The following is a 16,713-nucleotide window of genomic DNA, read 5'->3' on the forward strand; positions in this document are numbered from 1 at the left end:
AGTCCCCTGCTATCCATTGGATCTTTTGTCGGATAGTAAGTGTACCCATCTCTAGCTAGCCGTTGCATGTCTCTTCAAAACCAACCAAGAGAAATTGCTTATGAAAGCAACTCCTCTTCACTCTTCTATCTGCCCCTCAACTGTTGTGACTGCTTGGATAGGAGTGAAAACACCTATCACAACCGCACCAGACTTTCAAGTCTCAACTGTGTCATGGTGGTCAAAATCTCTTAAATTTTCACTCCTGTCCAGCTTTCATCCAGTATTCACTTCGCTCTCGGTAACCGCACAAGGTTTCTTTGAGAGGAGCAAGCCTGGCCTAATGCAGAACAGATGAGCCATAGGTGTTGAAAATTCTACTGCACACGCAAGAAAATCCTGCCGCCCTATATTTGAATGCATCGGATAGTATACATGACATACGCATTTGTGTAAATGTACTACCGGCCCCATGTCATAGATTATGAAAAATGTTACTTTTTTAGGAACTATTAAATTAAAAGCCAAGTAGAACACGGTCATGTGACCACGCCCCTACTACAAGTAATAATAATATTGGATGAAATGACGAGTGAGTGTAGTCAATCACAAACTATGAAATTTTACTACGCACGTCAAAAAGTCCACCGATCACACAATTGATGTCGTCGTGATGAGACTCACGCTGTCTCATCGGCATAAATGGAGGAGACGTGCTCTGTTTTTGCATCCACCGGTGTAATATGGTTGCGATTCCCGAGGGAGCATGATGGCAGCCACCTCTAGGAAATATAAATCTTCTTTGAGTATCTTGCCTTAGAAGCCTTAGCGTCCCTGTATATAAATAAATCTTTATGGAGTATATTGCCTTAGAAGCCATAGCATCACTATGTATACATAAAGCCTGGCCTCACCCCAATTCATATTGTTTACCTTTCCACCTTCCATTGCACAAAAGCCCTCTCCTCGCCACCCACCTCCGCCACCCCATCGGTTGCCATGAAGGCCGTCGGTGGCCCGACTGCATGTAACACCCTAAAATTTGATTCTTTTGAAATAGAGCAAAAAGATCTAATTTTGAATTATTATGCTCATGAAACATAGGAAAGATAACAATTTTTTTTAAATTAAACTTCATCATAGGGTGTAGAAATATTGTTCTGCATACATGCTGGAGCATTTGATTTATTGTAATGAGTGGTTTTGATCTAAAATTCAAAATGATTCAAATTGCTTTTAAAATGGTTTTGAAATAGGTTTTGAAATAAAAGAAAAGGAAATTTTTTCCTTCCCTCTCTCTCTCGGGCTACAACCCAACCAGCCAGCTGGCCTGCTCCCACCTCCCTCTATCTTCTAGTCACTGGCCCGCTCCCTTTCTCCCTCCCACAAAAGCCCAGCCACAGCAGGCCTAGCTCCCTCTCGGGCCAGCAAGCCAATCGCGCAGGCCGCCCTCTTCTCTCTCTCTTCTGTCGCTGACAAGCTGGGTCCACATGTTAGCACCTTCCCTTACCATGAATCGTCTTCTTCCTGGACTCTCTCCGGCCGGGAGTTCGCTGCCGCCCCAACGCTGCCCGATTCGACGTGCGTGCCATGCCACCAGCCCCATAAATAGTGACCTCGCACCGCATCGCGTCCCTACCAAGCTCTAGAGTAAGCCGCATCGCCTCTACCCGAGTCGCCGCACCGCAAACCCTAGCCGCCGCCACCAAGTTCAAGCCACCGAGCCACGTGCCGCCTCCGCCCACTCCACGTCGCTAAGCCCTACTTGGGTGAGTTCGTCTAGTCATCCTCTCTCTCCCCGTGGTCTTCCCGTGTCCAATGATGGCCTTAATCGTCGTATCGACAATCATCGGCGAGGAGCCAAGCACCTTCGCCCATGGCGCCGCCGTAGGAGCGCCACTCCGGCGACCCCATCTCGCTCCTTTCTTTCTCGGCCGCCCGATCTAAGATCAACAGCCCAGATTAGAAGATACCGATTCGCCTGCTATTTTGCTAAAGGGTCCCTATGGTTTTAGATATTTGAACCCACCGTCCCTACATTTTTTCTAAAGAGCCCCTACCTTTTTTTGTTATCACGCCCGCAGTCCCTAGCTTAGTTTAAATTCTGATTATATTAATTTAAATTTGAAAATGAATTTCTAGCTATTTACAGAAGTGCCACTAACCTTGTTTTAGCCATATCTTCTCCGTTTTAACTCCGATTTGACCCGTTCAAGTTGTGTTAGATTTGTAATGACGTAATCTATGTATTAGTGGCATTGTTTAACATGTATAAAGCTTTTGAATATAATAGTAATATGATTAATCTATATGCAATTAGTTTTCAATTGAAAGCAATTAGGGCTTTTCACCTCTGTCTTTTGTAAATAAAATAAGATTAATCTTATGTTAGTTTTCTAATACAAATATCATGTGGCTTAAAACAATTTAGATATTCTTATATATGTTTCATAATTAAAATAAATGAAGCCTATAGTTTTCTTTTCCACATATAAAGCAAATCTATCGGTAGATGTATCTTTTTCACCGTAGCTCCGATTAGCGTGCTTTTTCGCATCTGTGTGATCGTAGCAACGCATAGATTTGATTTCAAATTATTTTTCACTAATTGGTGTATTGTTCTAATATAATTATGTTTGAATGCTATGCATGTTTGTTCGAATGCTTGTGTGGTGCTTTATGATCATGTCCAGTCGGTGAGATATACGTGGTGAATCCAGAAGCACTCCTTTGAAGGTTTGGACTAGAAGAAGGATCTAAATTTAAGGCAAGTATGTCATGGGATCTTCCTTGTTGTCCTATTCACTTTAATCATTTAATTTATACTGCATGTGTCTACCCTGATTTCCACAAAGGATATCCTAGTCTTTTGAACTTGTACCTTGATACCTATGGTGTATTCCATTGGGTAGTATGATGCTAGTGCTCAACTACAACCATGATCTTGTAACTTGACTAATGGAATATGCAATAAACACTAAAAGATGCTTTTTAGCAACATGGAACCAGGGGGCTAGAGCATTGGGCTATTTTTAAGGTGCTATAGATTCCTCTCCCTAAGGACTTATCTGTAAGTGATTATCCGAGACTTACAGTACAGCTGTGAGGGTTATATGGCTCTGGCTTTAGCTCAGTATGAGGACCTTTTCTAGCTTGTTAGTGGTTATCTTTATTAGCATAAGAATGGCTTGCCGAATCGGGTATAGGACAACCTCTGTCCCCTTGTGTATAGGTTGCGTTTTATTGTGCCATCGGGAAGGGGGGTTCCTACATCTGTTTGCCGAGTGAATCTAATAGCCCTAACTTGTTAGACGAACCTTTGAAAAGCTTTATAGTGAACCCTACCAACCTTCCTTGGGAGTGGGTCAAGAGATTAGCTACCTCGGGTGAAAGGGTAAATCACGACTCACAGTGAAAGTGTACAACATCTACAGAGTGTAAAACCGGTATATCAGCCGTTCTCACGGTCATGAGTGGCCTTGGAATATTTATGGAATAGATGATGAACACTGATGATACTGATGATAAAGATGCTCACTAATGATTACTGTTTATGCTATTCATTATTCATGTTTACCTGATCATGTTTTTATGGACTGTGAATAAACTTGTTACCACCCAATTGCTAAAAGATGACTCATTAAAAGCTAATCGCAGTTAAACCAGTGTCAGCCTTTTGAGCCTCATGAACCCCATGTTATATTTGTTTAGTACGACATGTACTTACGCTTGTTTATTTTCATTATTTGGATAAAAATCCTAAATGGGTAACAGATGGCTATGATAATGACGACTTTCCTGAGGATTACTAGACTTGTGGTCAACCAGTTGATGTCCCTGTGATATGGAGCTTCTACGAGAGAATATTCTTTATACTTTCGCTACATTTATGTAAAGACTATGTCTTATTATTCGTGATGTAATAAACACTTATGATGATACTATTTATAATTTGTTGGCTTATGTGTGTGACTGATCTCTGGGCGCACATAAAATTTTGCATCCCATTTTATCCTTAAAATCAGGTGTGACAGAGTGGTATCAAAGCAATGCTGATTATAGGATGCAAGCCTAGTATAAACTAGTCGTTTTAAGGTTTAGAAGTTGCTACAAAAACCCTTGCTCTATGAACCTTGATATTTTCTTCTCTACTATATCTCTACCCTTGCTATTCATCTCTACCTTGGTGCTTATTTTGAAGTCTTTGTTCTCATCTTCACTCCTTGGTTTCATATGCTTTTAGAACTATTCCTCATCACCTTCTTGTGTAATCTGAAGATGAGTCTTAGGATTGTTACCCCTAGTATAATGAGGACGATAGTATCGCAAGTCGAGTCAATGAATGGGCTGTGCATCTTTAGTGTTTTGTTGAATTGTCATTATGTTTATGCTTGTTTTGGATCTTTGTAATGATTGCAATGATCTTGTTGGGTGTTCCCACAATTTCATTTAGTATATAGGCCTAAGGTATAAGGATTAATGAAATAAATAGTCGGGTTTTGGTTATCTTCTGTTTTCTCTATCCTGTCTTTTAGAGCAACCTGTCTTTATTGGCTTATATCTTTTATTTTAGACTACCAAAAATCATAGAAAATTTCTATACAACCATAGACTTCAACATCTTTCTCTAACCACAAGAACTGCCCTTATAGCCATTATGGTTTGGGAGTTATGAAAATCACAAGACGATTCAACCGCGCTGTCTAAAACCTAGAGTAGTTTATGTTGTGCACTAATTTCGACTACCTGAACTATAGAATTTGGAAAATTGTTCTATAAGGAAGTTGTGGAGGATTTGATAATATTTCCAATGGTATAAGCTACAACTTCATTGGATTAACAGACTGAGAGTTACAGCTGTTTTACTATGCTTCTATTTTTCTGCTTACGAGGAATTTTAGATTTCTTGTTCTTGCCCATATACAAGAGTATCATTAGGATGACATAACGTCTTGATACTAGTTAGATCATCTGGAAGGAGGTGCAAGCTACCCTTTTGTGTCCCCTACTTTATCTTTTCTTAAGGGGGATAGCCAAGTTAAAGAACTTGTAAGACGAAGGCTTCATACATTCTGGTGCTTCACTTGAAAGTATAGGTTATGTCTCTGGATGAGAAGTCACCATCAAGCGTGGGTATCTTTGCTAAAGATGTGTTACTTGTTGGATCAAGGAGCTTGGGTATTTTCCCATATTGGTTATCACTTCAAGTTATTATGAGTCAATCTTGAACATACCCAAGACAAGTAGGCGCTAATGACATAGGAATGGGATATCTAATAACTACAGATGGTTCTATGGAGACTCAGGAAATCCCAATGATATACTAAGCATGACAAAAAAGTTTGGGATTGAAGAAAGTTAATGATGAGTTTAGTTGTAACCCACCCAAGTATGTAAGAGTGACTTGGAGTTCCTTGGAATAGTAAGATTCTATCAGAGGTTCATTGGAGGTTTTTCGAATATCATTAGAAGATGGTTATAATGGTAGTGGGGAATAATACTAAATTCGTTTGGATCAAGAAACCTCAGGTAAGTTTTGAAGGAGATGAAGAAGAGGTTGAAGTAGAACCTGTATGTTAGCTATGCCAGATCAGAACTAGAGTTTCTCTATCTTTTGTGAAGCATCTCATTAAGGTTTGGGGATGTGCTCTATGCGAGAAAAATAGTGGCTCATGCATCAAGTCAACTAAAGAGGCATGAGTTGGACTACCCGACCCGTGATGTGGAGATGCTACTTCCTTGGACCTAAGCATGGCATCTACAAGGACATGCGTGTGAAGTATATGTCACTAAAGATTGGATCAAAATTTGAGACATTGTAGTTGGATTGGAGCAATCAAGAATTATAAATTGGAAAAGTGCTATCACCTGGAGAAGTAAAAGTCGCAGCTGATGCCGTTAGCAATGAAGAATTGTGATAAGAAGATTGGGACGACACCATGTACTTAGAATTGTGCTTGAGGGTTGAGCAGCTTAACCTGAGCATATATTGTCATTAAAGTTCTAAAGTTAGTGATAGAGCTTACTTTGGACCAAGAAAGTGAAAAGGCTCCATTGGAAGGTGATCATATGAAGGAAGAGGTCTAATAAGTATGGACTAAAAAGGAAAGGTGGCCTAGTGATTGGAGTTACTTGAGTATTGTTGGAGTATCTGTCAAAATCTTGGTATCAGTTTGGCAAGACACTTGGAGTATGGTTAAGAGGTATGCAAAGTAGAGAAGAATCCAAAGGCGGAGAATCTGTATCTCTTTTATCACCATCTTCTGAATCTTGAGGATGAGATTCATCTTAAGGGGGGTAGAATTGTAACACCCTAAAATTTGATTCTTTTGAAATAGAACAAAAAGATCTAATTTTGAATTATTGTGCTCATGAAACATAGGAAAGATAACAATTTTTATTAAATTAAAATTGATCATAGGGTGTAGCAATATTATTGTGCATACATGCTGGAGCATTTGATTTAGTATGATGAGTGGTTTTGGTCTAAAATTCAAAATGATTCAAATTGCTTTTAAAATGGTTTAGAAATAGGTTTTGAAATAAAAGAAAAGGAATTTTTCCTTCCCTCTCTCTCTCGGGCTGCAACCCAACCAGCCAGCTGGCCTGCTCCCTCCTCCCTCTGTCCTCTAGTCGCTGGCCTGCTCCCTTTCTTCCTCCCACAAAAGCCCAGCCGCAGCAGGCCTAGCTCCCTCTTGGCCCAGCAAACCAATCGCGCAGGCCGCCCTCTTCTCTCTCTTCTGTCGCTAACAAGATGGGTCCACATGTCAGCGCCTTCCCTTACCTCGAATTGTCTTCTTCCCAAACTCTCTCCGGCCGAGAGTTCGCTGCCGCCTCGACGTCGCCTAATTTGACGTGCGCGCCACCCCACCGGCCCCATAAATACTGACCTCGCACCTCACCGTCTCCCTACCAAGCTCTAAAGTAAGCCGCATCACCTCTACCCGAGTCACCGCGCTCCAAACCCTAGCCACCGCCACTGAGCCATGTGCCGCCTCCATCCACTCCACGTCGCTAAGCCCTATCTAGGTGACTTCATCTAGCCGTCCTCTCTCTCCCCGTGGTCTTCCCATGTCCAATGATGGCCTTAATCATCGCATCGACGATTGTCGGCAAGGAGCCGAGCGCCTTCGGCCATGGCGCCACCATAGGAGCGCTGCTCCGGCGACCCCATCTCCCTCCTTTCTTTCTTGGTCGCCCGATCTGAGATCAACAGCATAGATTAGAAGATACCGATTCGCCTGCTATTTGGCTAAAGAGTCCCTATGATTTTAGATATTTGAACCCGTCGTCCCTACCTTTTTTTCTAAAGAGCCCTTGCCCTTTTTCATTATCACGCCCACAGTCCCTAGCTTAGTTTAAATTCTAATATATTAATTTAAATTCAAAAATGAATTTCCAGCTATTTACAGAAGTGACACTGATATTGTTTTAGCCATATCTTCTCCGTTTTAACTTCGATTTGACCCGTTCAAGTTGCGTTAGATTCGTAACGACGTAATCTACGTATTAGTGACATTGTTTAACATGTTTAATGCTTTTGAATAAAATAGTAATCTGATTAATCTATATGTAATTAGTTTTCAATCGAAAGCAATTAGGGCTTTTCACCTCTGTCTTTTGTAAATAAAATAAGATTAATCTTATGTTGGTTTTCTAATACAAATATAATTTGGCTTAAAACAATTTAGATATTCTTATATATGTTTTATAATTAAAATAACTGAAGCCTATAGTTTTTTTCCATGTATAAAGCAAATCTATCGGTAGATGTATCTTTTTCACCATAGCTCCGATTAGCGTGTTTTTGCGTCTGTGTGATCGTAGCAACGCGTAGATTTGATTTCAAATTCTTTTTTCACTAATTGGTGTATTGTTCTAATATAATTATGTTTGAATGCTATGCATGTTTGTTCGAATGCTTGTGTGGTGCTTTATGATCATGTCTAGACGGTGAGATATACGTGGTGAATCTAGAAGCACACCTTTGAAGGTTTGGACTAGAAGAAGGATCTAAGTTTAAGGCAAGTATACCATGGGATCTTCCTTGTTGTCCTATTCACTTTAATCATTTAATTCATACTGCATGTGCCTACCTTGATTACCACTAAGGATATCCTAGTCTTTTAAACTTGTACCTTGATACCTATGGGGTATTCCATTGGGTAGTATGATGCTAGTGCTCAACTACAACCATGATCTTATAACTTGACTAATGGAATATGCAATAAACACTAAAAGATGCTTTTTAGCAACATGGAACCAGGGGGCTAGAGCATTGGGATGTTTTTATGGTGCTCTAGATTCCTCTCCCTAAGGACTTATCTGTAAGTGATCATCCGGGACTTACAGTACAGCTATGAGGCTACATGGCTCTAGCTTTAGCTCAGTATGAGGACCTTTTCTAGCTTATTAGTGGTTACCTTTATTGGCATAAGAATGGCTTGCCGAATCGGGTATAGGACAACCTTTGTCCCCTTGTGTATAGGCTACGTGTCATTGTACCATTGGGAAGGGGGGTTCCTATATCTGTTTGCCGAGTGAATCTAACGGCCCTAACTTGTTAGATGAACCTTTGAAAGGCTTCATAGTGAGCCCTGCCGACCTTCCTTGGAAGTGGGTCAAGAGATTAGCTACCTCGGGCAAAAGGGTAAATCATGACTCACAGTGAAAGTGTACAACCTCTGCAGAGTGTAAAACTAGTATATTAGCCATACTGATGGTCACGAGCAGCCTTGGAACATTTATAGAATAGATGATGAACACTGATGATACTAACGATAAAGATGATCACTAATGATTACTATTTATGCTATTCGTTATTCATGTTTACCTGATCATGTGTTTATGGGTTGTGAATAAACTTGTTGCCACCCAATTGCTAAAAGATGACTCATTAAAAGCTAATCACAGTTAAACCAGTGTTAGCCTTTTGAGCCTCATGAACCCCATGTTATATTTGTTGAGTACGACATGTACTTACACTTGCTTTACTTTTTAAATCTTTGGAAAAATCCCAGATGGGTACCAGATTGCTAGAGTATGAAGAACTTAGGCTTGTGATCAACCAGTCAGTTGTCCTCGTGGAATTGGAGTCTTCACCCAAAGATCGAAGTTGTCTTTCCGCTGTTTATTATCTAAGGTTATATCCTTTATACTAAGTATGTTATATATTGAGCATTGTCTTCCGATATTATCCTTATTTGTAGCTATATATGAGATTTGACTTCCTAGGCTCACATATGGTCTGTCTGTGGTTTTGTTCTTAAAACCGGGTGCTACACTGCAGTCCCTGCTTCCTCCAATGGTTCGATAGAGGTAGGGCAGATGGCGCACCCTGGGTTGGTATCAATGGAGGTGGCGGCGACGTCCAGTCCCCGTAGATCGGCATTCCCATCGCTGACACTCACGCCATCTTCTAGGCTGCTGCTGTCCCCATCGCCCTCGGTGACGATGCTGACACCACCGGCACTGGTGGTTCGCTCACCACCGCCGGCCCCGGTGTGGTCCCGCTCACTATCACCGGGTCCACTCACCATCGCTGGATCTGCTCCCTACGTTGGTGGGTCACCTGCACCATCGTGGCCCCCCTCGCCATTTGATGAGGCCGACGACGAGGCCATGGCCGACATCTTGGCCGAGGCTGAGTTCAAGCCCGATGGCTCTCCGGGCTACGTCATGACGGACATGGAGGATAATCATCTACATGGCTACACAATGCTTGTTCTCCTAGGCCCAAATATGTTATTGCGCGTCAGCCCGTATGGCAGCCTTGTGTGCCCCGTCTGCCCCAACCGTAAGGCCCATGGTTGGATCGAGGCCGATGCCAGGGCGCATGTGCTGGCGGCAAAGGCACATGCCCCCCTAGATGGCACCTACACCAACAACAAGAACGTTGCTTGCCATCGCGCCCTAGCATGGAACCAGGGCTGGATGGCCTGAAGGGATCGTCTGGCCACACCGGTTCGCTGTGGTGGAGAGGTTTGCTGGCTTCAACCAAGAGCGTTGGATTTTGTTCGCACCTATTGGTGCCCTTGTTGCATGACTTGCGTAGAGGTGTGGGATGGCACTCCTCATTAGTAGTATCAAGTCATGTCAACATATGTAGTTAGGACTAGTTTGCTGCTAGGTGCTGTTAGAATTTGTATTAAAGTCATGTAAATCATCTATAGTTAGAAATAGTATGTCTAGGTAGTAGTTGGATGACTTTGAGTAGTGGGATTGCACTGCTCTCCTCTAATTATTATGGCAGATGAAGGCATGGTTATGTAGGCTAAACTCGTATCGTTGCTGTAATCCACATATATATGAAGTCTGGTTTGCCGTTATCTTTGTATCTAGTAGCACTAATATCCTCTTATTATGCATGTAATGTGCACATTTGTGCAATCATTTTGGTTCATAAAGTATCGTTTACCATTATCTTTGTGCGCACGTGATGGTCTGAACATTATAAACATGAACGGGCCGGACATATCTCAATCCAACCATGCAAGGGTTGCTTGGTGCCTCGGTTTAGTGAACCAAACATGTATCAGTAGTGGTAGTAGTAGTCATGAGTGGCTTTGATCTGTGCTGAACCAAACTCGTCACTTCACTCTCGGCAACCGCACAAGGTTTCTTTGAGAGGAGCAAGCCTAGCCTAAATGTAGAACAGAGTAACCATAGGTGTTGAAATTCTACTATGCATGTATCTATGGTGAACTGAACTCGTCTTGTTTGTATGTATCTGATAAAATTTGTTGAACTTGGAACAACCATGCCGTGAGGAGTTCATCTGAATAAGTCTCGCCTAGACAGAAAGTCCGATGGCCATACATTTGGTATCGTTGTGCTATCTCATCGGTTGGGTATGCCATTACTCCTGCATCTCTGGTCACACATGCCTTCCCGGTGTAATACGGTTGTGATTCCTGAGGTAGTGCGACGGCACCCGAGGCACTGCGCATTTGTGCAAACATTTTGGTTCACAAAGTAACGTTTACCATTATCTTCATGCGCACTTAATGGTCCAAGCATCATCCATCTGACCAGGCTGGACACTTCTAACTCTTGCCAACCGCGCAAGGATACCTTTATGCCTCGGTTTGGTGAACAAAAAACATACCAATAGTGGTAGTAGTCATGAGTGGCTTTGATCTGTGGTGAACCCAACTCATGTCTTCGATAAAATTTGTTGAATTTGCAAGAACCATGCTATGAGGAGTTCATCTGAACAAGTGTCTCCTTGATCTAATGCACAATGGAGGAGGCATAGGTGTTGCATTTTTTTACTGCACACGCCAGAAAGTCTGCCGCTGTCCATTTGATCTCTTATCGGATAATAAAAAGTGTAGCCATCTCTAGCTAGCTGATTCTGTGCCTCTACAAAACCAACCAAGAGAAATTGCTTATGAAAGCAACTCATTTTCACTCTTCAGTCTGCCCCTCGACTATTGTGACTGTGTTTTTGGAGTGAAATAACTGCAGGGGCTTTCCTCCTGCATTCAGTTCACTATTGGCAACAGCGCAAGGGTTGCTTTGTGCCTCGGTTTGGTAAACTAGACATGTATTAGTATACGTGCTTGGCATGCTGGTCGAATCGATTAATGATCTCGCCGTAGTGGTTGAAGCATGCTATGTGAAAGGAATGCTTTATGTCAATGGCTTATGCAGTGTATATGAACATATAACAAGTACTAGTTGCAGTTGAATGAAATAGTCATGTACACAACATACAGTTTGCATAGTGCAATACTAACCCCGGTGGACAAAGCCTATGTGTCCGCTAAAGCACAAGTTTATAACAACTGAGCATACCGAACATGTTCAGAATACAAAGCCAGAAATCCAAAGCAATGTGCAGCTTTAGAATACATATTTTCCCAAAGATTATACATGAAATCTCCTACAAAGTCATCGTCACCTCCAGACATGTGATCTCTGCCGCCACAGTTACTATCGTCACTACAGTACTAGTTTCTAGTATCATCTTCATCCTCACTGCCTTTAAGTATGCCAACTGCTTCCCTCTTATCTCTAAGAAGGTCTTCTAAATTGACTTCAATGATAGTGCCTTCTCCATCATGACTAGCTACGTGCATAACTGATCACCATCACCTAGTAGGACTTCATGCTCGTTGTTAGAACAGTGATCATCTTGGTGCACTATAGGCTCTATTTCATTCACATCATACATATCCCTATGTTCAAACTTCTGCACGACACACCAATCTTTGCCTAAGGAGGTGTCCTATAGATAAAAAAAATCTTCCTTGCCTATGTCGCGAGAATGAAAGGGTCATCCTTGTACCAGAATGATTTAATGTTGACGGATCTAAAATGTCTGTCATCATCAATGCCTACAGACTTTGTAGTGCCATCTAGATTGTTCCAGTCACATCGCATAAGAACCATAGATCTAGGCTCGGGTATTAGGACCACAAGATAGTGCATACAAACCTTGACTGACCTTTATTGGTTTCTCTCTACGTAGCTCCTCAATCTACATACAAACATGAAACCACCGTCACCACTAAGTTGTCATAAAATTCTGCCAATGATCGGTCTAACAGAACTAAAATATGCTAATCACATACATGAGACTTAAACCACGCTAAAAACTCTGCTGCTAGCCTACTATCAACATCATCACTTGCCCCTTGTTCCTCTAAAATTTATCTGTATATTCTGTAGCACATATAAGCATTATTATTCATAACATTTTGTACATAATACATGAAACAACAAATTAGCATATAAAAAATCATACTTACTTCACATATGGTCCAACCTCATCGCGGTTATTAAGCACATACCAAGCTAGCTTATTGATTTCGGCTTTATCTTGATGTCCTTTGCCCTAATCTGGCTAATGGGCTTGACACCATGCATGAAAATAGAGGTCTCACCAGGTGCTGGCCCATCATGTGACATATTGTCGTCCTGGTTATATCTTATTTTAACATCGTCCATGAACCTCTTCCAAAATGCCAACGTCTCACTTTCTAAGTAAGCCTCCGCAATTGATCCTTCAAGCCTAGCCCTGTTCCTTAATACATTCTCCAATGTGCCCAATCGCCGTTCTATTGGGTACATCCATCCATACTATACGAGCCCTCTAAGAAGTGCCTCGTCAGGTAGATGGACAACCAAGTGCACCATAACATCAAAAAAGGTTGGTGGAAAAATCTTATCAAGCTTGCATAAGATGAGTGGGATGTCCTATTTCAGCTTTTCCATGACTTCGTTCCTCAGAGTTCTACTACACAGTTGCCTGAAGAAGTTCCCAAGTTCTAAAACAGCTTCATATACATCTTTGGGAACAAAACCTCTTAAGCCTACAGGTATGATCCTCTAGAGAAGGACATGGCAAGTATGTGTTATTAGCTTGCCAACTACCTTGGTACCATCTGCACTTATGGATTTTGCTAGGTTGGCTGCATAACCATCTAGAAACTTGACACATTTAAGGAACTTGCAAAATTCTGTTGTGTGTTTTTCCATCATGACATAGTGAGCTTTCGGGAATTTGAGCAAGGTGCCTTGCTGCACGCCGTGATATTGAGGCCTTATGTTCATATCATGCAAATCTAGCCTAGCGTTCGTTGTGTCCTTTGTCTTGCCCTCCACTTTCAACAATGTCCAAAGAATGTTTTCACATATGTTCTTCTCAATGTGCATGACATCAAGATTGTGTGGTAGCAATAGGTCCTTCCAATACAGTAGCCCCCACCTAGCAGATTATCGATTACAAATCACTGGCTCTTCTCCACGCTTTTATTTCCTTTTTCCATCGTGCTTACCTAGGCAGACATCTTTAACCTTCTCAAGTTCCTCAAGGAGCTCCTATAAGTGAACTTTTCCAGCGCATCTCGATCCTCAGTTTCTCCATCAAAATCCAAGCTCTTCCTCCAAGGGTGATCCCTAGGAAGGTAACGACAGTGTCCAAGGTATCCTAGCTTCTTTCTTAGGCTCCTTGGCAATGGATTTTTGTCACAATAAATACATGCATAATAACCTTTTGCAGTTCGGCCTAACAAGGTGCTCAATGCTAGAAAATCGTGTATGCACCAAAGCACGGCAGCGCGTAGAGTGAAGCCTTTCTTATTATCATGATGTAGTACATGAAAAGTGTTGACACCCTTCCATAGTTCCTTCAGTTCTTCTATAAGAGGCTCCAAGAATACATCAAAATCCTTTCCTAGAGAGGTTGGACCCGGGATCAGTAGAGACATAAAGCAATTCGATGGGTTCACACATTCCCATGGTGGAAGGTTCAGAGGCGTTACAAGAACAGGCCACATACTATATGCCAAGCTAAAGTTACCAAATAGATTGAAACCATCTATGGCGATGGCAAGCCTCAAGTTCCTTGGATCATCTACAAAGTTGGCAGCTTTCTATCAAAGTCCCACCATGCCTCCTCGTCGCTGGATGGCTCATTTCACCGGTATTCTTCTCTCGCTTGGTCTCGTGCCATTCGGCGTCCGCTGCTGTTCCTCGAGCAGCAAAGATCCTCTACAACCTCAGTATTAGAGGAAAATGCCTCAAAACCTTATGAGGAACCTACCTGCTACCATCTGCATCCTCCCATCTAGACTCTTTGCATTTTGGGCATGCTTATAATTCCTCATGATCACCCCAAAACAACACACAGTTGTTCTTGCACACATGGATACTTTCATAACCTTGTCCCAATTCTCGAATATATTTGCGTGCCTCCTCACATGATTTTGGTACGTTACTACTAGGGAATGCATTTGACAGCAACACCAATAGTGCATCAAAATAGCTGTTGCTAACTCGATAGTGGGACTTGATATAGAACAACCTGACAAGGAAGAAGAATCTTGAGAAGGTACATCTAGAAGAAACTGATTGCTTCAACTTATCCAACACTCTTTCAAACTTTGGGACTCTTCCAGCCTGCTGTTCAGATGTCAACAAGTTTTGAACTAAATCATCAAAATCTAATAATATGTCATCGTCACGGTACTCCTGCTCCTCCTCCTCCGCAATCCAACCTTCATGATGAGATCCATGCACATATAATGGCTCTATAATGTTAGTACCTCCTCCCTCTTCCCCATGATGAATCCATGTGGTGTATGTGGGTGACATTATGTGTCTAAGTAAGTCGTCCTTCACCTCCTGCCAAGTTTTAACCACTTGGTTAAGACAATGTGTACACGAGCAAGGGATCTTTTGCTCTGGGTATTTTTGTTTAACCATATCCATGAACTCTTCAACTCCTGTGATGAACGTCGACAAGAATGGTCTCCCATTAGGAATCCAGGATCTATCCATCTATTGCAGCAAAAGTATGCAAAGTCCGTTAAAGTTTCGACCATTGGGTGGACAATGGCAAAACTAGCATTAGAACAAAGCATACAGTGTTCAAGAGCACTAATCTGTGCATTTGTTCATATCATACTATGGGACCGTTTGGTTTTCTATTTTTGTGTGACAAAAGCATTGATTTCAATTGAAATTCATACAGAATAGCCTTTCTTTATGTGTCTTTACTTTATCGTGTACAGAAAATAGAGTTCTATAATCACAGAAGAAGGTACTCATACCTTTGTTCTATGAACTAGCATGGCTCAACTGCAAGCCGCCTCTGTCGCTGCACACACCTGATCATGCGAATGCCAATGCCACCATGCTCCACCGGGAGAGCCCCGCCACACCACCAAAAGGATGCCTGAGCCACCATAGCAGACCGGGATCCTCTTCCTCCATCTCTGCCATCGCCATTGTCGACACCGCAAGTCCAGCGGGCACAAATTTGTTTCCACTTGCAGGGGATATTTCCAATTTAGGTCAACCTATAGGGCATCCACACAGCCAATAGGATACTATAGCGACTCCAAAGAGATGTCAGCATAGCCAGGCATCAAGCACAATGGTAAAGACGCTCCAATCCTTGGTCTAGAGGTATCATACTTTTTTTGAGAAATTAAACCCGATGGCACACATGGTACAAGTGACACGTAATTCGTTGGGTCCCATAGGTCGGATGGAGATGGAGAAAGGTCCTATAGGTACACATGACATGTAAGCCATCGGGTTCCATAGGTCAGATGTAGAAGGACCGAGCGGAGATTTTTATGACGAATTGCAAGCATCAAGTGACACGCAAGCCGTCGGGTCCCACAGGTCGGATGGAGATGAAGAACGGTCACATAGGTACACGTGACACGTAAGCCATCGGGTCCCACAGGTCGGATGCTGAAGGATCCCACAGGTACATGTCGGATGGAGAAAGGACCGAGCGGAGACTTTTATGATGAATTGCAAGCGTCACGGATGAGTAGCTACAGGTCCTATAGGTACACGTCGGATAGAGAAGGGTCCCATAGGTATACATCACATGGAGAAAGGATCGAGCGGAGACTTTTATGACGAATTGCAAGTGTCACGGATGAGTAACTATAGTTCCCACAGGTACATGTCGGATGGAGAAAGTATCGTGTGGATCTATGATGAAGCACCGTTCATTATAGATCAAATATTGTTTGTCATAGATGTGTAATTAGTTCAATGACGAAGCCCTATTTGTCACAGTATTAAAGGAGATCATCACAGATAAGTCGTGTGAGTGATCTGTGATGAAACCCTATGCTCTTCTATGATGTTTTTTTGTGACGATGCCTTATTTCATCATAGATAGGAAGGGTTGAGGGATCGTCACCACTGATCTATGATGAAATAAAAAAATCATCATAAAAAGCGATCTTCTATGATGGTTTT

This window comes from Miscanthus floridulus, chromosome 10, assembly GCF_019320115.1.
Source record: "Miscanthus floridulus cultivar M001 chromosome 10, ASM1932011v1, whole genome shotgun sequence".
NCBI lineage: Eukaryota > Viridiplantae > Streptophyta > Magnoliopsida > Poales > Poaceae > Miscanthus > Miscanthus floridulus.